Source organism: Schistocerca serialis, chromosome 5 (assembly GCF_023864345.2).
Source record: "Schistocerca serialis cubense isolate TAMUIC-IGC-003099 chromosome 5, iqSchSeri2.2, whole genome shotgun sequence".
Taxonomy (NCBI): domain Eukaryota; kingdom Metazoa; phylum Arthropoda; class Insecta; order Orthoptera; family Acrididae; genus Schistocerca; species Schistocerca serialis.
Window position 1 is genome coordinate 681,084,998 of NC_064642.1, and position 27,116 is coordinate 681,112,113.

Consider the following 27,116-nt stretch of genomic DNA (forward strand, 5'->3'; position numbering starts at 1 on the left):
ATATATATATATTTGATGATGCTGGTGCTGATTCCGCATTTATCATTTGACGATGCCACTTATGCTGCACTTCATTAAGACTTTGTTTTTATGAAACAGATCTGATGATGGTCAGTAAAGACCGATACTGGTAATCTGTTAACAAAACGTTTGTGATCATAGACGTAAATTAAAGGAAACTTATTGTATATATGGGTCAATGTCCTTTCGCGACAATGTCGCAGCATGTGAGTGAACAGCTATAATTTTCTTATTTCTTGTTTAGTCATTAAGGGAGATGTAAATCGAAGGAATTTACGTGTAACCTACCTCATTTTATATCGTGGGCTCTCGAAACTGTTGGGCATTCGCAATATACGTGAGACAGGAACTCAATTACCACTTTTCAGACATTTTTCATGGATTTTCATCAATCTGTAGAAATTATGTAAAACAGGTCACTCTACAAGTTACTTTCTCAGCACGGCGGGTCATTTACAGAGGGCTCGGTAGCACGCTCTAAAATTTAATAAAAAATCCTGGTTACTATTGATCTTACAAGTGAAATACTTACTTAACTATGAGCTAATTCTTGTATTATACTACCCATGGAGCCGACCGGAGTGGCCGAGCGGTTCTGGGCGCTACAAAATGGCTCTGAGCACTATGCGACTTAACTTCTAAGGTCATCAGTCGCCTATAACTTAGAACTAATTAAACCTAACTAACCTAAGAACATCACACACATCCATGCCCGAGGCAGCATTCGAACCTGCGACCGGAGCGGTCGCTCGGCTCCAGACTGTAGCGCCTAGAACCGCATGGTCACTCCGGCCGGCCTGGGCGCTGCAGTCTGGAACTGCGCCACCGCTACGGTCGCAGGTTCGAATCCTGCCTCGGACATGGATTTGTGTGATGTCCTTAGGTTAGTTAGGTTGAAGTAGTTCTACGTTCTAGGGGACAGATGACCTCAGATGTTATGTCCCAAAGTGCTCAGAGCCATTTGAACCATTTGTACTACCCATGGAGCCAATATTTAATTGCTCCATATTCTGCTTTAGTTTGTGGAACGCAACAGCCTTCCTTAGGCTGCACTTTATTGCTGTTCAGTATTCATACAAAATACGTCATCGATTTCGGAATACACACTCCTATATGACACACATCTGGGAGACCAATTATATCTAGAATGATTAAGTGAAATCCTTCCACTCTGAGAGCCAATGACCACTGGTATCCTGCCACACCACATCAAGTATGAAAATGTAGCCTAAAATTTATTTTTTTACAACACATAGCGTAACTGGAAACGTGCTCCTTTCCATATCTTAAACGTAAGTTCAAGTTCTCACAGTCAGGAAACAGCAAACACTGTATCATTAAATTATTATACCATAAATTTGTTTCATCCTTCCAAGAACTGAAAATCTCAGGTCGCCACAAACATGAATAGTTTTTAATTTTATTCATATATGTATTTTGCACGTCTGAATATTTGTAACGTTAAACTCGTATTGGCAGCGTGGATCTAACAGAATTATGGAGCAATGACTGCATTGTCTTTTCGAATTTATTTGGTACATAAGATTCGTTTATGAATTTCGTATGGTCTCAAGGGGCTCACAACTTTTCCCCACATACCAATTTAACTCTCTAGTAATTTTCCTACTTTCTTCTAGATGAAGATGAAGTTGAGCCTGTAATTACAATCACAATGTTCAAGGAAAAAACGACATTTAGTTTAAGAATACAGTGATTGACTTATTATAGACTTTTGTTTACTTTTGACACAATCTAACCAGTTACAGCCCAAAATCACGATGATGCTAAGCCATTTTTGATCGTGTTACCAACAGTGATTGCGTCAAAAATAAAAAAAACTTTACAATGGTTAAGACTGTAGATGAGTTCAACACAATTCCTCACACATAAGCCTTGAGTAGCCGTCAGGCTTTTAGTTCCATATGTTGGCGGCACTGCGGCAGAGTGCCGAGGCGCTTGTGGGGCTCCCTCTGAGTTGACTAAGACGGCGCTCCCGGTATCGCCTGGAGCGCTATTTCCTGGTGGCATCGCGCTATATCACATCTGGCGACACTCCATTTCCATGCGACGTGTGTTTGCCTGCCGCGCTTCCGCTGAGCCTCGTCGCAGCCCCTGCTCCTTGCCTCTTCGGTCTACAGCGGACACACTGGAACGTGTGGCCAAGCACTACACAACAGCCGCTACATTGATCCACTCGCCGAGTTCTGATAAAATCAAACTGTTGTCCGCTTTTCTGCAGAGAGCTATGAAATTGTTACCCTGAATACCCCCTACCACTTTTTTATAAGTTTTTTCAGACTTTCATTTTAGGTTGACTGTGCCTGGCGCGTCTTTAACGACAGCTATAATTAATTCCCTATCTTGATCAACTTTTCACTGCTCTTTCCCCCCATCTTTCTGCGAATCCATCCATTTCTATATGTCGGATTCTCATAATCACCATGTTTCCGTTGGTTACTGTTACCATATTCCTCGATTTTTCTTCCTGTCCAGTGGCAACTTGAAGAAAAACAAATAAGGCCGGCCAGAGTGGCCGAGCGGTTCTAGGCGCTATAGTCTGGAACCGCGAGACCGCTACGTTCGCAGGTTCGAATCTTGCCTCGGGCATGGATGTGTGTTATGTCCTTAGGTTAGTTAGTTCTAGGGGACTGATGACCTCAGATGTTAAGTCCCATAGTGCTCAGAGCCATTTGAACCATTAGAGCCAAAAACAAGTAATGAATAGAGGGGCTAGGACAGTGGAGAAAAGTGAAAGATGGGTTTATGAGAGAAGAAGGGGATATCTGCTCTACTGCCTGACAAATAGAACTGGCCAGATGTTAATGGACTTTCTGGGAACAAATGATACAGCACTGTTAGACCCAGGGTTAAACTGTAATGTACAATCATGCTCATAAATTAAGGATAATTGCAGAATGTGTTGCCACACAACGTGGCACTACACAAAACTGGCGCTAAAAGCATAGGCACATAGGGAACACATATGACACAGATATGTAAGTCGACGGTATTGGTGATAATTTGAGAAAACCGTCCCGAAAAACATGTGCTACAAAATGCCACTGTTTCCTGTGCATGTACCCCGACATCAATATGGGATATGACCACCACGCACACGTACACAGGCCATACAACGGTTTGGCATACTCTGGATCAGGTGGTCGAGCAGCTGCTGGTGTATAGCCTCCCATTCTTGCACTAGTGCCTGTCGGAGCTCCTGAAGCGTCATAGAGGTTTGAAGACGTGCAGCGATACGTCGACCGAGAACATCCCAGACGTACTCGACGAGGTTTAGGACTGGGGAACAGGCAGGCCACTCCATTCGCCTGATATCTTCTGTTTCAAGGTACTCCTCCACGATGGCAGCTCGGTGAGGCCGTGCGTTATCATCTATCAGCAGGAAGGTGGGACCCTCTGCACCTCTGAAAAGGCCGTCATACTGGTGCAAAGTGACATCCGATACACCTGACCTGTTACAGTTCCTCTGTCAAAGACATGCAGAGTTGTACGTGCACCAGTTATAATCCCACCCCACACTATCAAACCATGACCTCGATACAGATCCCTTTCAAGGACATTGAGGGGTTGGTATCTGGCTCCTGGTTCACGCCAGATGAAAACCTGGCGAGAATCACTGTTCAGACTATACCTGGACTCGTCCGTGAATATAACCTGGGACCACTGTTTCAATGACCATGTACTGTGTTCTTGACACAAGGTTTTACGGGCTCTCCTGTGACCAGGGGTCAGTGGAATGCACCTTGCAGGCCTCCAGGCGAATAAACCGTATCTGTTCAGTCGTCTGTAGACTGTGCGTCTGGAGACAACTGTTCCAGTGGCTGCGGTAAAGTCCCGAGCAAGGCCACTGCAGTACTCCGTAGGCGTCTGCGGGCACTGATGGTGAGATATTAGTCTTCTTGTGGTGTTGTACACTGTGGACGTCCCGTACTTTAGCGCCTGGACACGTTTCCTGTCTTCTGGAATCGTTGCCATAATCTTGAGATCACACTTTGTGGCACACGGAGGGCCCGTGCTGCGACTTGCTGTGTTTGACCAGCCTCCAGTCGCCCTAGTATTCTAATCCTCATAATGTCATCAATATGCGTTCTTTGAGCCATTTTCAACACACCGTCACCATTAGCACGTCTGACAACGTCTACACACTTACTCGCTGCACCGTACTCTGACGTGCACCAACACACCTCTGCGTATGTGGCCTGTTGCCGGCGCCACCGTGCGACGACCGCAGATCAAATGCACCGCATCGTCATACTCCGAGGTGATAGAGGGTATAGAACCCAGTACGTTGTCCTCGATGGTGAGTATTCACCGGAGGTGAGGGTGTCATCTGGAGTGCCCTAGGGAAGTGTGGTAGGTCCGCTGTTGTTTTCTATCTACATAAATGATCTTTTCGATAGGGTGGATAGCAATGTGCGGCTGTTTGCTGATGATGCTGTGGTGTACGGGAAGGTGTCGTCGTTGAGTGACTGTAGGAGGATACAAGATGACTGGGACAGGATTTTTGATTGGTGTAAAGAATGGCAGCTAACTCTAAATGTAGATAAATGTAAATTCATGCAGATGAATAGGAAAAAGAATCCCGTTTTGAATACTCCATTAGTAGTGTAGCGCTTGACACAGTCATGTGGATTAATTATTTGGGGGTAACATTGCAGAGCGATGTGAAGTGGGACAAGCATGTAATGGCAGTTGTGGGGAAGGCGGATAGTCGTCTTCGGTTCATTAGTGGAATTTTGGGAAGATGCGGTTCATCTGCAAAGGAGACCGCTTATAAAACACTAATACGACTTATTCTTGAGTATTGCTCGAGCATTTGGGATCACTATCAGGTCGGATTGAGGGAGGACATAGAAACAATTCAGAGGCGGGCTGCTAGATTTGTTACTGGTAGGTTTGATCATCACGCGAGTGTTACAGAAATGCTTCAGGAACTCGGGTGGGATATCCTAGAGGAAAGGAGGCGTTCTTTTCGCGAATCGCTACTGAGGAAATTTAGAAAGCCAGCATTTGAGGCTGACTGCAATACAATTTTACTGCCGCCAACTTACAATTCGCGGAAAGACCACAAAGATAACATAAGAGAGACTAGGGCTCGTACAGAGGCATATAGGCAGTCATTTTTCCCTCGTTCATCTACCCCTACATCTACATTTATACTCCGCAAGCCACCCAACGGTGTGTGGCGGAAGACACTTTACGTGCCACTGTCATTACCTCCCGTTCCTGTTCCAGTCCCGTATGGTTCGCTAGAAGAACGACTGTCTGAAAGCCACCGTGCGCGCTCGAATCTCTCTAATTTTACACTCGTGATCTCCTCGGGAGGTATAAGTAGGGGGAAGCAATATATTCGATACCTCATCCAGAAACGCACCCTCTCGAAACCTGGACAGCAAGCTACACCGCGATGCAGAGCGCCTCGCTTGCTGAGTCTGCCGCTTGAGTTTGCTAAACATCTCCGTAACGCTATCACGGTTTCCAAATAACCCTGTGACGAAACGCGCCGCTCTCATTTGCATCTTCTCTATCTCCTCCATCAACCCGATTTGGTACGGATCTCACACTGATGAGCAATACTCAAGTATAGGTCGAACGAGTGTTTTGTAAGCCACCTCCTTTGTTGATGGACTGCATTTTCTAAGGATTCTCCCAATGAATCTCAACCTGGTACCCGCCTTACCAACAATTAATTTGATATGATCATTCAACTTCAAATAGTTCCGTAAGAATACTCCCAGATATATTACAGAAGTAAATGCTACCAGTGTTTGTTCTGCTATCATATAATCATACAATAAAGGATCCTTCTTTCTATGTATTTGCAATAAATTACATTTGTTTATGTTAAGGGTCAGTTGCCACTCCCTGCACCAAGTGGCTACCCGCTGCAGAACTTCCTGCATTTCGCTACAATTTTCTAATGCTGCAACTTCTCTGTATACTACAGCATCATCCGCGAAATTCCGACACTATCTACCAGGTCATTTATATATATTGTGAAAAGTAATGATCCCATAACACTCCCCTTTGGCACGCCAGCGGTTACTTTAACGTCTGTAGACGTCTCTCCATTGATAACAACATGCTGTGTTCTGTTTGCTAAAACCTCTTCAATCCGGCCACACAGCTGGTCTGATATTTCGTAGACTTTTACTTTGTTTATCAGGCGACAGTGCGGAACTGTATCGAACGCCTTCCGGAAGTCAAGGAAAATAGCATCTACCTGGGAGCCTGTATCTAATATTTTCTGGGTCTCATGAACAAATAAAGCGAGTTTGGGTCTCACATGATCGCTGTTTCCGGAATCCATGTTGATTCCCACAGAGTAGATCCTGGGTTTTCAAAAACGGCATGATACTCGAGCAAAAAACATGTTCTAAAATTCTACAACAGATCGACGTCAGAGATATAGGTCTATAGTTTTGCGCATCTGCTCGACGACCCTTCTTGAAGACTGGGACTACCTGTGCTCTTTTCCAGTCATTTGGAACCTTCCGTTCCTCTAGAGACTTGCGGTACACGGCTGTTAGAAGGGGGGCAAGTTCTTTCGCGTACTCTGTGTAGAATCGAATTGGTATCCCGTCAGGCCCAGTGGACTTTCCTCTGTTGAGTGATTCCAGTTGCTTTTCTGTTTGGGAGTGGAACAGGGAGAGGAGATACTAGTTGTGGTACGAGGTACCCTCCGCCACGCACCATATGGTGGATTGCGGAGTAGGTATGTAGTTGTAGATGATATAAACCCGCAAACCGCCCACCAGAACGTTGTTTCACCATGTATGAGCTTTATCCTTAATTTATGAGCATGAGTGTAATAACATCCCCGAGAAACTAAGAACGAAGCTACTCTGTATAATCTTCGAGGTCTGTGCTCGGCTAACAGTGTCTAAGGATCCTTGGTGAGATATCGTAAGAAAAAGTTAATGGTAGGCTAATTGTATGTTCTCAAATAGCTGGAACACAGTATTCGCCTGAAATACATAAAGAGTCATAGCAGAAATACATTTACATAGTGTGTCTCCCGTTTGGCGTCAGCGAGTGGTGCGCACAGTAGCTCGGCGGGCAGCTGGGAGCGGGGGCGTGGAGGCGTTCGCCGCCACCGGACGCCGACTTCATAAGGTCGCGGGATCGGGTGTTGATCCCGGTGGGGGAGCCGCTCTTCCGAAATATTGCGCCGAGATTCCGCCTAACGCGATAGGCGGCCGCCGGCAGTGATCTCCGCTGGCTTTCGCCGTCGGCGCCGAAACTGAACCCGCCGCCGCCGCGCCTCCTGCGTAACAAGATCGCCGAGCCGCGCCGGGCCGAATATCCGCCGCCAGGCGGCGTCGCTTACACCCCCAGTAGTCACACGTTACTGGCGCTACTGTCTGCTGGCAGAGACTGCGCGCTTGCCGAACCGTGTCACAGTCCACGTGGTGAGAACATCTATCGTTGTGGTTAACACTTTATTACCAGTCCTCGTCGCTCCATTTTACGGACGTTCGTCGACTCTCCGTACACTGATAAGCCAAAACATTATGACCACTGCCCATAGCGAAGTCGGAGGCCGCCCAGTGGAATTTAGGCCACGTGACGCATAAACAAAAGTATGTAAGCGTAGCAGACGCGTACGGGATATCACCCTAGCGAAGATATGAGTTGCAAATGGGAAAATCCTTTGAGATAAGCGACTTTGACAAAGCGCAGATAGTTATTACGCAGAGTCTGTGTACGAGTATCTCAAAAACGGAGAAGCTCGTCGAATGTTTGCGCGCTGCTCTCGTGAGCATGTACCGAAACAGGGAGATGGACAGTGAATCTACCACTAGGCACTAAATGGGTGAACGTCAGGACTCCTCAAAGAACTTATGGTTCGGAGGCTTGTCTGCTCTGTAAAGTAGGATAGCAGGAGATCGGTGGCATCCCTGACGAAAGAGCACAATGCTGGTGCATGCACAAGTGTTCAGAGCACATCGTTCGTAGCACATTTTTGAAAATGGAGCTCCGGAGGAGACCATTCCTGTGTGTTCATACACTACTGGCCATTAAAATTGCTACACCAAGAAGAAATGCAGATGATAAACGGGTATTCGTTGGACAAATATATTAAACTAGAACTGACGTGTGATTACAATTTCACGCAATTTGGGTGCATAGATCCTGAGAAATCAGTACCCAGAACAACCACCTCTGGCCGTAATAACGGAACTGATACGCCTAGGTATTGAGTCAAACAAAGCTTGGATGGCGTGTACAGGTACAGCAGCCCATGCAGCTTCAACACGATACCACAGTTCATCAAGAGTAGTGACTGGCGTATTGTGACGAACCAGTTGCTCGGCCACCATTGACCAGACGTTTGCAATTGGTGAGAGATCTGGAGGATTTGCTGGCCAGGGCAGCAGTCGAACAGTTTCTGTATCCAGAAAGGCCCGTACAGCACCAGCAACATGTGGTCGTGCATTATCCTGCTGAAATGTAGGGTTTTGCAGGGATCGAATGAAAGGTAGAGCCACGGGTCGTAACACATCTGAAATGTAACGTCCACTGTTCAAAGTGCCGTCAATGCGAAAAAAAGGTGACCGAGACGTGTAACCAATAGCACCCCATACCATCACGCCGGGTGATACGCCAGTATGACGATGAGGAATACACGCTTCCAATGTGCGTTCACCGCGATGTCGCCAAATACGGATGCGAGCATCATGATGGTGTAAACAGAACCTGGATTCATCCGAAAAAATGACGTTTTGCCATTCGTGCACCCAGCTTCGTCGTTGAGTAGACCATCGCAGGCGCTCCCGTCTGTGGTGCAGCATCAAGAGTAACCTCAGCCATGGTCTACGAGCTGATAGTCCATGCTGCTGCAAAAGTTCGTGCAGATGGTTGTTGCCTTACAAACGTTCCCATCTGTTGACTCAGGGATCGAGACGTGGCTGCACGATCCGTTACACCCATTCGGATAAGATGCCTATCATCTCGACTGCTAGTGGTACGAGGCCGTTGGGATCCAGCACGGCGTTCCGTATTACCCTCCTGAACCCACAGAGTCCATATGCTCTGGAAAGCTAATCATTTGCATATCTCAGCATCTTCTTCCTGTCGGTTAAATTTCGCGTCTGTAGCACGTCAGCTTCGTGGTGTAGCAATTTTAATGGCCAGTAGTGTATATTGACTCAACGACGGGATCATCAGGACTCAACCGTCAATAAATGGAAACGTGTCGACTCTTCGGATGAGTCACATTTTTGCTAAACTAGGTCGATGGTAGTTTCCACGAACACCTTCATAGAGATGAACGGAGGCTCGAATCGTGCAGCGCGGCAAGCAGTATGATGCTGTGGGACGCATTCCCCTGAGCTTGCATGGAACCGGTGGTAGTAATCGAAGATACGCTGACAGCTGCGAATCACCTGGATCCCTTCATGATAGAGATCTTCCCCGATGGCGATGTCATCTTCAACAGTATAACTGTTCGAGCCTCGGAGCCAAAACCGTCCTACAATGGTTTGAGGATCATTACAATGAATTCCGCTCATGTATTGGTGACGAAATTCGCCTACAGTAAGTGCTATGGAACCCATCAGGTTCGCTACCGGGCGCCATTACCGCATACGCAAATCATCCCCTCGTTATTTATGCGAATTACATGACCTGTGTGTAGACATCTAATACCACATACATCCACAAACCTACCAACATATTGTCGGATCCCTGATACGCAGAGTTTGTGGTGTATTTCGTTCCAAAGGCGGAAAAACCGGCTATGCACTAGGTGGTCATAATATTTAGATTCAACAGTGTATTTAACCTGTAGTGTACCTTGTAAGCCTTTCATGTGATAATGCGATTTATTATGCTCTCCAACTTAGGAAATCAATTTTCTTTAACTATATTTATTGATCACCAATAGTTGATGCTAGCGTGATAAAATTCAATCAGACAGACTAATTAATGTGCTAAGGGCAACATATCCAACCAAAAAAAATAAAGTATTACGCAGAAAACATTGTGGACAGGGCTGTGACTAATCATTTTGTGGGTAAGAAGCCGCTTCAACTGTATTTAATCTTTTTATTATTATATCACAACCCTTCAAATGCTGCCCGTTTACTTTCGTGGTGTCGGTATTTCACAGTACGCTGTCGCATCACATGTTCCGGGGAAACACATAGACTGGAGTTGTGGTATGTGTTTATTTTCTTTTGCACCTGTATTTTCTTTTTCGTTAATAAGCCACATGTTTGCCATACTTTGTCCAGAATTGTTTGGGAATTGTGCCATTTCGCTGTAAGCTTCCCCCTCTGTTTAATCTAGCCGCTCATCAGGTCTTTATATGGCTTTTTATCTATCTTCATATTACCAGAGGATTACCCTGATGTAATTTGCTTGGACTTGAACAGCCATTTTGTTCCTGGATCTACACATCCGACTGATTTTGATTCACTGTCGTACCTTACTTAGCTCCTATGACTTAGTTAAGTGAGTATAATTTTCTCTATTTTACATGTGTTTAAAAGTTCTTATAGTTTTTCATGTTAGTGGATAATTTAGTGCCAGTTACTCTTTCGTAATGCATTGTTATGCAGATGTCACCTGAGAATGTGATTTTCAGTGCCATGAAACCGTTTGTGATCAGACAATAGCAATGATTAAACACAGCTGACGCGGCTTCTTAATCCCCAAAATTAAGTGTTAAGGGTTATAACTTCGATTCAAGTATATCTTAATTGTTTTCTATTTCACATGAACCATCATCTTTGCATCAAAGATGTTTTGATAGTAGGTCCCCTTAGCGCAATCGATTCACGTCTCACTTTGAGGTGTTTCAAGCGAAACAACTAACAGATTTCCCTTGAAAAATCTGTAATGAAAACTGTGCTGACCTGTGGATTATTTATTCACAACCGGTTTCTGTTATAGACCGTCTTAATGGCGGAAAAGTTTTTACATTGGGAATATTACATGACACTCACGTGATGTTGCCACAGTAAAATATTTTTACCACTGTGAAGATGGTATATGACCGAAAGCGATTGCGAATAAATAATTTACAGGACGACACTGTCTTCATCATGCAGTTTTCCAAGTTTGTCAGTGCTGTTAATAGTTGTACAATAAAAATCGGCTGCTTCCAATGCATATCATGGATAAGGACAATATGGACCCAACTGGTAAATATTTATCTCACAAGGGGAGGCCGCCAATTGTGAAATTCAGATTCAATTCATACTGCGCATAATAAAAGCACATGGCCAGAGGTGTAATGTGGCAAAGCACCAACATGCACTTCTCAGCCATTGTCGAGAAAACCGACAGTTAAAAGAAACCGTTGCTGTGAAATACTCTCTACGATTAATAATTTTCTACGGCGTCGTGGCGCAGTGGTAAGCGCTCCGGTTCGTAATCCGAAGGTTGGCTGATCGAATCTCGCGCCATGCAATTTTTTTTTTTTAGTATTTGTTTTTTGTAATTCAAATATATATATATATATATATATATATATATATATATATATATATATATATATATATATATAAAATTCCAGGCAATCAGTTGCAACAATTATGCATACAATAAGTTGTTGAAAGTCGTTTGTCGTGGAAAAACTGGCGACTTCAAACATCATTATGTTTTCCGCAAACAAAGTTGTATTTCACAAATGTTATGAATTGTCTTCATAATGTTAACCACGTATAGTTAACGGAAGACGTAGAAACGATATTCCGAAACGAATACGTATAGCGTAAGTCAAACGTTCCAATTAGAATAGAAACCCCACGAACACAAATTTTCTGTGGCAGGTATGAAATATAAACTCCGTTACTCGCTCGTTACACTTGAAGGACAGATGTTGAATGGGCCGAAACGAGCCGCCGCATAACAGCGTACTTGCCTGCTAATTTCGAAAGAAGGTAGATGCGGTCCCTAGCGCAGCTTATAACATCGTCGAAAATCAATATGGGCGTGAGAGCTGTGGTACACCCTGTTAAACAAACGGAAAAATGGAGGCGGTACAATTGGAGAGCGATCCGCCTTCACCAACATGCATAAGCGATTCATTAATAGTATATATATATATATATACTGATTTTCGACGATGTTATGCCGGCCGCGGTGGTCTAGCGTTTCAGGCGCTCAGTCCGGAACCGCGCGACTGCTACGGTCGCAGGTTCGATTCCTGCCTCGGGCATGGATGTGTGTGATGTCCTTAGGTTAGTTAGGTTTAAGTAGTTCTAAGTTCTAGGGGACTGATGACCACAGATGTTAAGTCCCATGGTGCTCAGAGCCATTTGAACCATTTGACGATGTTATAAGTTGCGCTAGGGACCGCATCTACCTTCTTTCGAAGTTAGCAGGCAACTACGCTGTTATGCGGCGGCTCGTTTCGCCCCATTCAACATCTGTCCTTCAAGTGTAACGAGCGAGTAACGGAGTTTATATTTCATACCTGCCACAGAAAATTTGTGTTCGTGGGGTTTCTATTCTAATTGGAACGTTTGACTTACGCTATACGTATTCGTTTCGGAATATCGTTTCTACGTCTTCCGTTAACTATATGTGGTTAACATTATGAAGACAATTAATATATATATTTATATATATATATTTGAATTACAATAAACTAATAATAAAAAAAAGGTTGTAGGGCGCGAGATTCGATCCGGCGACCTTCGGATTACGAACCCGAGCGCTTACCGCTGCGTCACGACGCTGCAGAAAATTTTTAACCGTAGAGTATTTCATGGCAACGGTTTCTTTTAACTGTCGATTTTCTCGACAACGGCTGAGAAGTGCATCTTGGTGCTTTGCCACATTACACCTCTGGCAATGAGCTTTTATTATGCGCAGTATGAATCGAATCTGAATTTCACAATTGGCGGCCTCCCCTTGTCAGTGTCACTTATCTAGAAGGTAGATGTTAATGACGTACAGTTATGAAAACAATAGTCCGCCAGTCTCTGCTCTGTGCGTTGGTGTCATCGGCCATCACACTGCTACATTGAATCCAAGATAATGCATTATCTGTGTGTGGCTGCTGCTCTGTATGTATGCAGTCGTTTAATGAGTAAGAGCATATGGACTAGCAGACCAATTGTGTAATTGAATTGAGGAGTTCCTAGATAACAGAACGTAGCATGTCATTCTCAATGGAGAGAAGTCTTCCGAAGTAAGAGTGATTTCAGGTGTGCCGCAGGGCCGCAGGGGAGTGTCGTAGGACCGTTGCTATTCACGATATATATAAATGACCTTGTGGATAACATCGGAAGTTCACTGAGGCTTTTTGCGGATGATTCTGTAGTATATCGAGATGCTGTAACAATAGAAAATTGTACTGAAATGCAGGAGGATCTACAACGAATTGACGCATGGTGCAGGGAATAGCAATTTAATCTCAATGTAGACAAGTGTAATGTGCTGCGAATACACAGAAAGAAAGATCCTTTATCATTTAGACTCCAGTGGAAAACTCTGCAAGAGGGACGCTCAGTAGCTCGGTACGGGTTTTTGTTGAAGTTTCGAGAACATACCTTCGCCGCGGAGTACATACCTTCACCGCGGAGTCAAGGTGTATATTGCTCCCTCCTACGTATATCTCGCGAAGAGACCATGAGGATAAAATCTGGGCCCACACAGAGGCATACCGACAATCTTTCTTTCCACGATCAATACGAGACTGGAATAGAAGAGGGAGAAACGGCAGATGTACTCAAGGTACCCTCCGCCACACACCGTCAGGTGGCTTGCGGAATATGGATGTAGATGTAGATGCATATTATGTGTCACAAATGACCAGGCGCTTGGCTGAAATAACTTGGCTGAGTGTTGCCACTTCTGGTCGTCTTGAGCGAATTTCCAGGACACATTATACGAGGTCGTGCAGATGCCTTGTGTCACTGTCTGAAGAGACACAATCTTTCCTATCTACGGACTTTTCTTTATACTAACACATTTGAAACCAAATAATTCTATATAGTGTTGTGAAACACAATAATGATCACCTTAACTAAGGTTGAGCGCCATTTATAAAGTTTTCGATTAAATATGGATATCGTGCAGATTCCGTTTACGACAGTAATAATAATAATAATAATAATAATAATAATAATAATAATAATAAGCTACAAATACTTATGCTATACCAATATTGACCTACTCATTTGGAGTAGTGAAATGGAGTAACACAGACCAAGAAGCACTCAATACACTTACACGATCACAATGCCACAAATATAGAATACATCACATACATTCAGCAACTGAAAGATTCGCATTAAGCAGAAAGGAAGGAGGAAGGGGATTTATCGACATAAAAAACCTACATTATGGACAGGTAGACAATTTAAGAAAATTCTTTCTAGAACGAGCAGAAACTAGCAAAATACACAAAGCAATCACTCATATAAATACATCGGCTACACCACTGCAATTTCATAACCACTTCTACAACCCTTTAGATCACATAACGTCAACAGATACGAAGAAAGTAAATTGGAAAAAGAAAACACTACATGGCAAGCACCCGTATCATCTAACACAGCCACACATCGATCAAGACGCATCCAACACATGGCTAAGAAAAGGCAGTATATACAGTGAGACGGAAGGATTCATGATTGCAATACAGGATCAAACAATAAACACCAGATATTACAGCAAGCATATTATTAAAGATCCCAATACCACAACAGATAAATGCAGACTTTGCAAACAACAAATAGAAACAGTAGATCACATCACAAGCAGATGTACAATACTAGCAAATACAGAATACCCCAGAAGACATGACAATGTAGCAAAAATAATACATCAACAGTTTGTCTTACAACATAAACTTATAAAACAACACATTCCCACATACAAGTATGCACCACAAAATGTACTGGAGAACGATGAATACAAATTATACTGGAACAGAACCATTATAACAGATAAAACAACACCACATAACAAACCTGACATCATACTCACCAATAAAAAAAAGAAATTAACACAACTAATCGAAATATCCATACCTAATACAACAAATATACAAAAGAAAACAGGAGAAAAAATTGAAAAATACATCCAGCTGGCTGAGGAAGTCAAGGACATGTGGCATCAGGATAAAGTTGACATTATACCAATTATACTATCAACTACAGGAGTCATACCACACAATATCCACCAGTACATGAATGCAATACAGCTAAATCCAAACTTATATATACAACTACAGAAATCCGTAATTATTGATACATGTTCAATTACCCGAAAGCTCCTAAATGCAATATAACATATACCGTACAGTTAAAAGGAAGTCACGCTTGATCAAGGTCCGCGTCACTTTCCATTTTTGACCAGACATAACGTCTGAGAAAAGAAAGAAATAATAATAATATGTTGTAAATTACAACACTTATACATTTTTTAAAGTAACAAATCTGCATGTCATTCACATATGTAACAGGTGTAGACCCAAAATTTGATACTGTGGGACTCCATTCGACATATTTGTTTTCTCCATCGTTAAAACTTTATTTTCTTCCGCTATTGATCAGCAGAATACTTTATTTCTAAGTGACTACTCCGGAAAATTATGTCTTGAGACATTAGTGTATTGATTTTATCCATAATTACAATTGACTGTAGATTTAAAGTATTTGAAGAACTTTAGCAACCAGCCGCTATTTTTTTAATCCTCATCTATGACAAAACGCACCCTCACTTTCAGGCATTTTCAGTTGGTGTGATGTAGTTACGTTTTTACCGTCGAAAGGACTATGTGGAAAGCTGTAGCTGTCGATTGTTAAGTAACAAATTCTTTAGTCCCCACGACACAAAGAAATGCGTATATCAGCCACATGAACCCTGAGCTACAGTTGCGTACCAGCATGCAGCACATTCATAATTTTGGATGGAAAAGCTAATGGATTCACATAAAATAAGAGCACCTGAATAGTAAATTGTATTTTACTTTTCGATTAGGAAAACATAATGACTAAACAAATTGTTATTTTGTACAGGATAGCTCCAGTTATCTGAACGTAGGTGAAACAGTCGATCTGACGATTATTATGTTACTACATTAAGCCATCTAAAACTGCTCAAAGTACGAAATGTGTCTTGATAAAAATAAAGTTCAAGATAATGGCTGCTTGCCGCATTTTTTTCAGATAGCATTCTACACATCCTCGGAGCTCAACCAACATTAGAACGGATAAAACGTAGCCATAATACCTTCTGGAATAATTTTCTGGGATAACTGACCACTTAGAAACACTTCACCTCTGATTTTTTTTATAGTGATGGAAAGGGAAAATTTTAACTATTAAGAGAAAAGGGGAGAAAATCTAATATAGTTGCATAGCGTTCAGTTTCGGCTCAAGTCCTATTGATAAATTATGTATATAATGGCTGCTTGCCGCATTTTTTTCAGATAGCATTCTACACATCCTCGGAGCTCAACCAACATTAGAACGGATAAAACGTAGCCATAATACCTTCTGGAATAATTTTCTGGGATAACTGACCACTTAGAAACACTTCACCTCTGATTTTTTTTATAGTGATGGAAAGGTAAAATTTTAACTATTAAGAGAAAAGGGGAGAAAATCTAATATAGTTGCATAGCGTTCAGTTTCGGCTCAAGTCCTATTGATAAATTATGTATATAAATGACCATCCACTTAACATACCACAAGCGAAATTGATAAAAGTGAGTGATCTCTGTATTTATTCAAGTAAATTTATGTGTTTCTTGGGGAATTTCGTTTACCCTGAAAACAATAAGTAACGTTTTCCAGCGACACTATAGCCTACATGTTCGTCGGAAGACAGTTCATCATCTATTTCGATATATAAAAGTTTTCACGTGTAATATACTTTTCGGTCTCAGTAGAAGGGTTTTTACAGTATGGCTAGTTTCGGTCTCAGTTGCACATTTTTTTACAATATGAGTAGTTTCGATCAAACTCGATCATCTTCAGAAACATACAGTTAAGTAAGGAAACCGACATATCTGTATCGAAACTACTCATGGTAATAAGTTTTCTGATGCATTTTTCTGATACAGACACGACGGGCTGCTTATGCAGTAATCTACATAGGTCTGAATATGATCGATTGTATTCGAGACTAGTCATACTGTCAATAATGTGCATCTGGGGTGGAAAAGTAAACAACCATTTTTTTTTTTTATTTCCAGCGCTTTTATAAAAGATTCAGGCGGGTGGTATCCACTGAGCTGAAGGACAACCATAAGGCTGAGGTGACGGTAGGAGCGCCACAGCATGCTTTCTGCTGTTTCGAGGAAGAACTGCCGGGTGCCGACGTGGTGAGACGGATGTCGTCACGAGAGAGAGCTCCGCCTCTAGAATGCAGGGGTGGCGGCCATCGCGTTTGTGCTCCCCGAGACCGGCAGGGCTGGAGAACGGAGCATGATGCGGGGGTGGAAAGCTTGGGTGGGTGTAGGGGGGGGGGGGGCAGAGTTGTGGCTTGACTGTCGGGAGAGCTCGCAGGACCTTCCTCCCCGTCCGTGAAACTTTAATCTCATTCACAGAGTCCGATCGATCCGGCCTCCCCACAAGATTATACAAGCAAAGGAGAAGGCTGCAGGAGTAGAGTGAGAAAAGCCGGTAGTGCGAAAGGCGATATTTGGCGAACGTAGCCGTCGACGGAAGCCGCCTAATGTAATGATCAAAAGGATGTGGTCGTGAGGCAACGTCGGAGAACTATTCCGTACATCTTAAGGAAAACTTGCTGTGGTGTTACGACTTGTTACCAGATATTCTTGGTGGTCAGCAGCAATTTCTTAAATCAGTCCATTTCACTTTTTTTCCTTTATAGAAGTTGTATGAGGTTTAGAAGTAGGGCCTACACATACTGCAGTTTCAATAAGGTTCGCCCAGAAAAGTGTTATCTGTATTCTGCGAAAGATATTGTTCTCAGTGGACACTGAATTTGGAGTAGTCTTGAACATTGCCTTAGTTGAGAAACTAGTGTATCATGCATGCAATGTCAGAGAAGAGACCTCTATTCCTTAACTCGTAAAAAACAATTTTGAATTCACAGCCTTGCAAATATTTTCAGTTATTCAAACAGATTACCGATTCCAGCCATAGTGCCGCAACAGGTCCTGAAGAGAACAGAATAGTCGTTAACTGCTACAATTGCCTATCATACAGTTCACTGCTGTTTCTTTATGATCTTGAGATTGGCGTGTAGTCGAAATCGGCAAAGAAACACTGCCTGAAAAAATGCAAAGCATGTAGAAGGAGAGGAGGAAACGAAATTTCACAGGCTGAAGGGCGTATGATGTTATTTCAGTGACCACAAAATAGAGTCAAGTTTACTAAGAAGTGTACAGTGCAGCCGACTTATCGGTATGACGTTGCTCCTTTCTACCCTTGATGCAAGCGCTGATTCGTTTGGGAAGGGTGTCATGAGAACATTCTATACTCTCAAGAGACAAGCCGGCAAACAAATGTTTTAAAAGTCATTGATAATCATACAGGGTGTTCCAAAAATGACCGGTATATTTGAAACGGCAATAAAAACTAAACGAGCAGCGATAGAAATACACCGTTTGTTGCAATATGCTTGGGACAACAGTACATTTTCAGGCAGACAAACTTTCGAAATTACAGTAGTTACAATTTTCAACAACAGATGGCGCTGCGGTCTGGGAAACTCTATAGTACGATATTTTACACATATCCACCATGCGTAGCAATAATATGGCGTAGTCTCTGAATGAAATTACCCGAAACCTTTGACAACGTGTCTGGCGGAATGGCTTCACATGCAGATGAGATGTACTGCTTCAGCTGTTCAATTGTTTCTGGATTCTGGCGGTACACCTGGTCTTTCAAGTGTCCCCACAGAAAGAAGTCACAGGGGTTCATGTCTGGCGAATAGGGAGGCCAATCCACGCCGCCTCCTGTATGTTTCGGATAGCCCAAAGCAATCACACGATCATCGAAATATTCATTCAGGAAATTAAAGACATCGGCCGTGCGATGTGGACGGGCACCATCTTGCATAAACCACGAGGTGTTCGCAGTGTCGTCTAAGGCAGTTTGTACCGCCACAAATTCACGAAGAATGTCCAGATAGCGTGATGCAGTAATCGTTTCGGATCTGAAAAATGGGCCAATGATTCCTTTGGAAGAAATGGCGGCCCAGACCAGTACTTTTTGAGGATGCAGGGATGATGGGACTGCAACATGGGGCTTTTCGGTTCCCCATATGCGCCAGTTCTGTTTATTGACGAAGCCGTCCAGGTAAAAATAAGCTTCGTCAGTAAACCAAATGCTGCCCACATGCATATCGCCGTCATCAATCCTGTGCACTATATCGTTAGCGAATGTCTCTCGTGCAGCAATGGTAGTGGCGCTGAGGGGTTGCCGCGTTTGAATTTTGTATGGATAGAGGTGTAAACTCTGGCGCATGAGACGATACGTGGACGTTGGCGTCATTTGGACCGCAGGTGCAACACGGCGGACGGAAACCCGAGACCGCTGTTGGATCACCTGCTGCACTAGCTGCGCGTTGCCCTCTGTGGTTGCCGTACGCGGTCGCCCTACCTTTCCAGCACGTTCATCCGTCACGTTCCCAGTCCGTTGAAATTTTTCAAACAGAACCTTTATTGTATCGCTTTTCGGTCCTTTGGTTACATTAAACCTCCGTTGAAAACTTCGTCTTGTTGCAACAACACTGTGTTCTAGGCGGTGGAATTCCAACACCAGAAAAATCCTCTGTTCTAAGGAATAAACCATGTTGTCTACAGCACACTTGCACGTTGTGAACAGCACACGCTTGCAGCAGAAAGACGACGTACAGAATGGCGCACCCACAGACTGCGTTGTCTTCTATATCTTTCACATCACTTGCATCGCCATCTGTTGTTGAAAATTGTAACTACTGTAATTTCAAAAGTTTGTCCGCCTGAAAATGTACTGTTGTCCCAAGCATATTGCAACAAACGGTGTATTTCTATCGCTGCTCGTTTAGTTTTTATTGCCGTTTCAAATATACCGGTCATTTTTGAAACACCCTGTAAGTACAAAGTTCACACGTCTCCTATAAAACTCGAAGTGGCCTCATTTCACATTAGCGAACGCTCTTAATAAGTCCAGGTGAACATTACGATAGCCTCTTTGGCAGGACTGTAGACGCACCTGGACTCGTGCCAGTCTTTCTGCGTCTACATTTACATCTACTACTGTATTAGTACTTCACAAGTCTATGCCGAGTGTATGGTAGACGCTAAACTCTCTAACAGGATCCAAAGCATGTGTTGGACGGTAAACGCTGTACCAGCTTCATCGGACCTGTTTCGTGTACCAACCGCAGATGATGCGCGCCGGAGAGATGCTACCGATACCCCTCTATAAAGTCGCTAGTTTCTATAATGTCTCACTCGTGACCATTATGTGAGATAATGTTGGAGCAAGTAATGTTTTTATCGACTAGTAGAGCTTGGTTTATACCTGAGGCTAAGGCAATGAACACACGTGCACGAACATTCGCAGACAACCGCTTCACTACCAATCACTTGCATCTGGGAACAACCGTTTACACAAGAGTGAACAGAAGAGAAAACGAGATAACGAGCATAGCCCGCGACCGCTGCGTTATTCTTATTTGGCGCTAATAATCCGTACACAGGACACAATAGAGCCATGATGTAAAAGTTGATATACAGAATGGATTATTTTGCATGGCGAGGTCCTGTTTTTGACGAAGTAAGCAAAATGGGGTAGTAAAGGAAGAATTTGGCTGCATACGTAAACGTGAAATGCGTGGAGGTTGTGCGCTTAATACTGAACTGGAGCTCCAGCTTTCCTTACCATAATTCCCAAATTTTGTACATAGAGGGTGTTAGGGGTATAGCTAAGAAATTGTGATCATTGGTACCTTACTATATATACACTTCAGTCTGTTAGTTGCTTGTTATCTGTGTCGAACACTCTTTCCAAAGACACATGACATAATTTACTAATTGATGCTCAGTGAATAGTCCTAACTGCACCACAAAGTCACTATAGGCTAATCGTTTTGCGTCCGCACCTCCACATTTCAATACCTGACCTGTTTCTCAGGGGCAAACAAACATTAATGGCTTGTACCACTTGGATTTGGAGGTACTAACCAGCCCAAAAACATACTACAAACATTAGCTACAATTATTAGTCTGCAGATGAAGTAAATACTGATGTAATGTTACTCAGTACATTGTCCTCAGTCATCAATAAAAGTATCTACATTTATAGCTCTAACAACATGTATATAGGTTCTACTTTTCTCTGGCTTCTGAATACATCTGAGGAGGAAATCTAAAAGCGCAACACTAGTAACCGGAGACCAACATAATCTGAAGACAACCGGAGATATTTACGTTAATTTAGTGATGGGTGAGCATTGTTATATCTGCTGTATCTCAGATACCTTCTGGTGCCTGCACTGACATGTGCGAAACACTTCAAAGATTTTACCAAAGGCTGTAAAAGAAAGAAAGTGCCAATTACATATCGTTAATACAATGTGAAATATAGATACGAACTGTTACATAGGTCGATTGATAACGTCTGACATATATGTGTAATGTGTAATATGTGTAATGACGAAAAGGAAATTCCGACATCAGCTGTAATCGAGCGTTGAAATAAATCCAGTGGCGACAAGTGAAAATTTCAGTTTGGCCGGGCATCGAACCCAGATTACCCGCTCGTCGCGAATGGTCTCCTAAGCCACTTCAGCTATCCGAGCACGCTTGCCGTCCAGCCCAAATTCCCATATATCGCACACTACATACGTAGAGTCCCCGATCCATTATCAAAATTGCTCGCAGCCTCCGCTGATTTCAAAATGGCTCTTAGCACTGTGGGACTTAACATCTGAGGTCATCAGTCGCCTAGAACTTAGAACTACTTATACCTAACAAACCTAAGGACATCGCACACATCCATACCCGAGGCAGGATTCGAACTTGCGATTGTAGCGGCCGCGCGGTTGCAGACTGAAGCGCCTAGAACCTCTCGGCCTCTCCGGCCGGCCCCTTGATTTCCAAAAGATGTCGAACGAAGAGCTCACCCGCACTGAAGGTATCATTAATTGCCATCAAGGCGCATGTATTTATATGCGTAATGTTTCTAAAAGACGTACAGAATTTAAACGCAATGAAATAGCTGCAATTTTTTCGGTTTCTAAAACAAACAAAAAAAAAGTATAACTGCGAGTTTGCTGACTCAGCTGTCATTTAAATCCGATTTGTAGGGAACCTGCGTCACATTTAATCCACAAGCGAATTGCTTAACACATCTATCATTTTCTAGCTTAATTAATTTCTTATGGTTGGTGTTCACAGCCACGTAGAATTTTTTGGAAGACATCACCTTCGCCGTCGACTGTAGAAAATTGTTTCGCTTCGCTATTGCATCTTCGGCCTTTCGGCGAGCATCAAGTGGTACTGCAGAAGATTTTGCTTCAGCACATTTTGAAAGTCTGGCATGCGCTGAAGCAATCTTTTGCAGTATCACTTGATAATGTGTCAAAGGCCGAAATTGCAGTAGTGAAGGGGAACAAATAATCTTCTACAGTTAACGGCGGAAGTGATGTGTTTCAAACAATTTTCTAGTCTGTTTTTCCCAAATATGTAATCCAAAAAATGGTTGAAATGGCTCTGAGCACTATGGGACTTAACTGCTGTGGTTATCAGTCCCCTAGAACTTAGAACTACTTAGACCTAACCAACCTGAGGACGTCACACACATCCATGCCCGAGGCAGGATTCGAACCTGCGACCGTAGCGGTCGCGTGGCTCCAGACTGTAGCGCCTAGAACCGCTCGGCCACTCCGGCCGGCAATATGTAATCCCCGACGATTCTGGGAGACAAATTACTTATCAGTCCATCTAATTTATAGCATCCCGCTGTAACATCAGATTAGACCAATTCATTTCTCTATCTCTCTGGTTTATCCACAGCCTGTGGAACGTCAGGGAGTACATAAAAGAAACGGCCAGAGTGGCGTTAGAAACGGCGGATGCCCGCCGCGAGCCCGGGGCCGGGCAGTAAGGGGACAGGTGTCGGTGACGTAGTGCCCCGGACTGCAACCGGAGAGGGTTAAGGCGCCAAATCCGGGCGCGGGCCGCTCCGTTCCCAGGTGCCCTGGTCTGCTTAATTTAATACTGGCGCATTTCGGCGGGCCGCCGTAGTAAACGTGAATTACGGAAAGACACGCGGCAGCAAATCAAACCGGCTGAGCCGCGCAGGCGCGCACATAAAACCGCCGTAAAGCTGTCGGCACACCTGGGCACAGAGTGGCGCGCCTACCTCCCCCCCCCCCCCCCCCCCCCACCTTGCTGCCCGAGATACGCCACCCACTGTACACTGGGCAACCCCGCCTTATGCACTCGCTGCCTCAACTGCTACAACCTCACACACTCAGACGTTGCAAGCTGGTTCAATTTGCTTCTGTTTTACGTTCATCAGTTTTGACAGCCGAGTACACGGAGTACCGGGTGGTCAAAAAGTCAGTATATATTTGAAAACTGAATAAATCACGGAATAATGTAGATAGAAAGGTACAAATTGACACACATGCTTGGAATGACATGGGGCTTTATTAGAACCACCAAAAATACAAACGTTCAAAAAATGTCCGACAGATGGCGCTTCATCTGATCAGAATAGCAATAATTAGCATAACAAAGTAAGGCAAAGCAAAGATGATGTTCTTTACTGGAAATGCTCAATATGTCCACCATCATTCCTCAACAGTAGCTGCAGTCGAGGAATAATGTTGTGAACAGCACTGTAAAGCATGTCCGGAGTTATGGTGAGGCATTGGCGTCGGATGTTGTCTTTCAGCATCCCTTGCGATGTCGGTCGATCACGGTAACTTGCGACTTCAGGTAACCCCTAAACCGTAATCGCACGGACTGAGGTCTGGGGACCTGGGAGGCCAAGCATGACGAAAGTGCCGGCTGAGCACACGATCATCACCAAAAGACGCGCGCAAGAGATCTTTCACATGTCTAGCAATATGGGGTGGAGCGCCATCCTGCATAAACATCGTACGTTCCAGCAGGTGTTTATCAGCCAGACTGGCGATGATGCGATTCTGTAACATTTAGGCGTACCTCTCACCCGTCACGGTAGCAGTTACAAAACCAGAATCACGCATTTCCTCGAAGAAAAAAAGGCCCGATAACGGTAGATGTGGTAAATCCAAACCATACCGTGACTTTCTCGTCGTGCAATGGAGTTTCCACGACAGTTCTAGGAGTTTCGGTAGCCCAAATTCTGCACTTGTGGGCGTTGACAGACCCTCCGAGCGTGAAATGAGCTTCGTCGGTCCACAACACGTTACTCAACCAATCATCGACTTCCGCCATCTTTTGAAACGTCCGCACCGCAAATGCCCTCCGCTTCACTAAATCGCCAGGTAACAGTTCATGATGCTGATGGATTTTGTACGGATAGCATCGGAGGGTACGCCTAAGTGCCAACCAAACAGTAGTGTATGGAATGCCGGTGCGACGTGCGACTGCACGAGCGCTGACTTCCCCGTGCATAGACGAACCCGCTACAGTCCCCATTTCTTCCTGAACTGTCTCAGCAGCATTTAATCCTTGTGCTCTGTCGACCACTAAGGGGACTATCGTCCAAACAACCCGTACCTTCGAACTTCGAAATCATTCTCGCCACAGCTGCATTTGTCAACGGACCTTTACGCGTTCGAATCCCCTTCCTATAGCGATAGGATCGTAACGCTGAACTAGCACATTCCCCATTCTGATAATACAGCTTCACTAAAAGTGCCTTTTCAGGTAACGTCAACATGCTGCGACTGCTGGCACATCTGATTCTCTCTCTCATTACAGCTCCTTTTATACACGATTGTCATGCGCAGTCACTGACGTTTTGCTGTCCAGCGTCATCTGTCGGACATTTTGTGAACTTTGTTTTTTTTTTGTTCTACTAAAACCCCATGTCATTCCAAGCATGTGTGTCAATTTTTACCTCTATTTCTACATTATTCCGTGTTTTATTAAGTTTTCAAATTTATACTGACTTTTTGATCACCCGGTATACAAGCACTTCGTCCCCTTGAAGGCCAGCAAGTGATCAGACAATACACACAAAAAAAACGATTTTCCACACAACTGTGCACTTCGGTAGATCAGTGCTTCCCGTCCTATAGGAAATTATACTCTGAGGGGTAGACTGTAATTTCCTGAGGAGCAAAAAAAATCGTAGTTTATCGGTCACGAAATTAAATTGTTTTTAGAAGATCATTCTTATTTCCACTATTTAGTAAAATAGCAATACTGAATCAGTTACGAACAATTACATTTTTACATTTTTTTTCAGGTATTAGCGTTAACACGTGACACAATGTTGTGAACGTTGCAGCTTGTGAAACGGATGTTCTATGAAGAACCTCTTCTTCGCATAGTCCACCCACCACACACATACTTCATACCATACACTGGGCGTGGTGGCGCGGTGATTTAGTACACTGGACTCGCATTCGGGGGGACGACGGTTCAAACCCACGTCCGGCCATCCAGGTTTAGGTTTTCCGTGATTTCCCTAAACCGCTTATACTTAATTTGCTGTTTCTTGGAAAACACTAACCGAAAGCATCATTCGAACCTTTCAGAGTTTGAATAACTTCTTCAATGACTGTCTCTCTTATTTCAGCCTCCTTCCTCTTCTAAAAAGGTTTTTATTGTTGAGAAGAAACTGACTCCAGATTTCCGCCCATTCTCTAATAAATACAGCCTTATCCTTTGTCGGTCTCCCATTCATTCAGACTGTCCAAACTGGTACACGAAAGTGAGGTTAGAGGCTATTCTCGTTCTTTCATTTTGTAGTTCCGTTAATTTGAACTTTTTTTGGTTACTTTCTAGAATGTTACGAAACCACGTAGGTTTTGCGTAAGTCCACAGTGGTCCTATGGAAACCCAGCGTTCCGTAGAACACAAGTTAAGGAACATTATTCTACATTAATAAATACAGGGAATTCGGGTGAATTTTAACTAAAATTATTTTTTCATTTTCAAACGAATCATCAACTCTGAAGTCAAGCGTTGTCGTTCATTCATGGTTCAAATTTTTGTATAAAATGGAGTAGTTTAAGGATATCTCTGCTGCAGTCGTATCATTAAAATAACACTTCTATATAAAGTTTTGACGCATGAATTAACAACAATGCGATCTGACAACTTTAACAGCGTATGATTCCATGCTTGCACACCTTGCGGTATTTTTTCAGTTATATCTAGGTTCACTTATTTACCTTTAACAAATGCAAAATGTGTCTTCCACCGACGCGTGACGATCATCCACACGATATTCAAACTGGAGTTTCGGTTTTCACTGTTTATGATATTCGATGTCGCTTTTCAGCCGAAGGTGTTGCAAGGCGACTCACATAGACGAAGCCTTTTACGAAGCTCTTACCGTGCGACCAGGCGACGTTGGACAGTGTAATGCAATATACGTATGTCCTCTATCGCCAATATGTCGTCGAGGGAGCTCATCGTTATGAAATCTTGTTACGTACAGATGCCATTGCGGTGGTACCCCACCAAAAGATATTTTAGTCGTGTCTTCACAGTTGTGTATGAGCGGCCAAGCGAGATAGTTGCTCCAAGGGGACCTCTATCGACAACCACATCAACCGGTAGTTACAGAGTAAAACTTTCAGCTACAATGAGTAAATTAAAACTCATTCTCAGGTTCTGTCATCACTTAAGTGGGCATGTAGTGACATTTTGTATTTTGTAAGCACAAGACATCACACTATGTCAAATATGCGCATGTTAACGGCCCGTCATAGCGTGGACGGAAAACCGAATCACGCCGTTAGCTGTAACTGCCCGTCGCTTTGTGTGCAAATAATACGTTCAGAAACACAAAGTGCGTGGGGAAAAATCAATACACTGGCAACATTTTTTCCACCTATCGACTTGCCATTTCATAGTAATACGCTTTTCGGTGGCTATGCCATCGCCGTCACAAGCATTTCGCTCTGTTTGCATTGTGGGTCTTAACCTGTGGCTCACATGTGTGACGCCATTTTGGCAAATACATAGCAGAATATAG

The 27,116-nt window shown here is 43.5% G+C and overlaps 1 protein-coding gene across 2 annotated transcripts in view; it reads left to right on the forward strand.

Moving 5' to 3' along the window:
* LOC126481188 (cytotoxic granule associated RNA binding protein TIA1) overlaps positions 1 to 27,116 on the forward strand; it is a 984,901-nt gene that overhangs the window by 288,714 nt on the left and 669,071 nt on the right. The gene's annotated exons all lie outside the window — the stretch shown is intronic.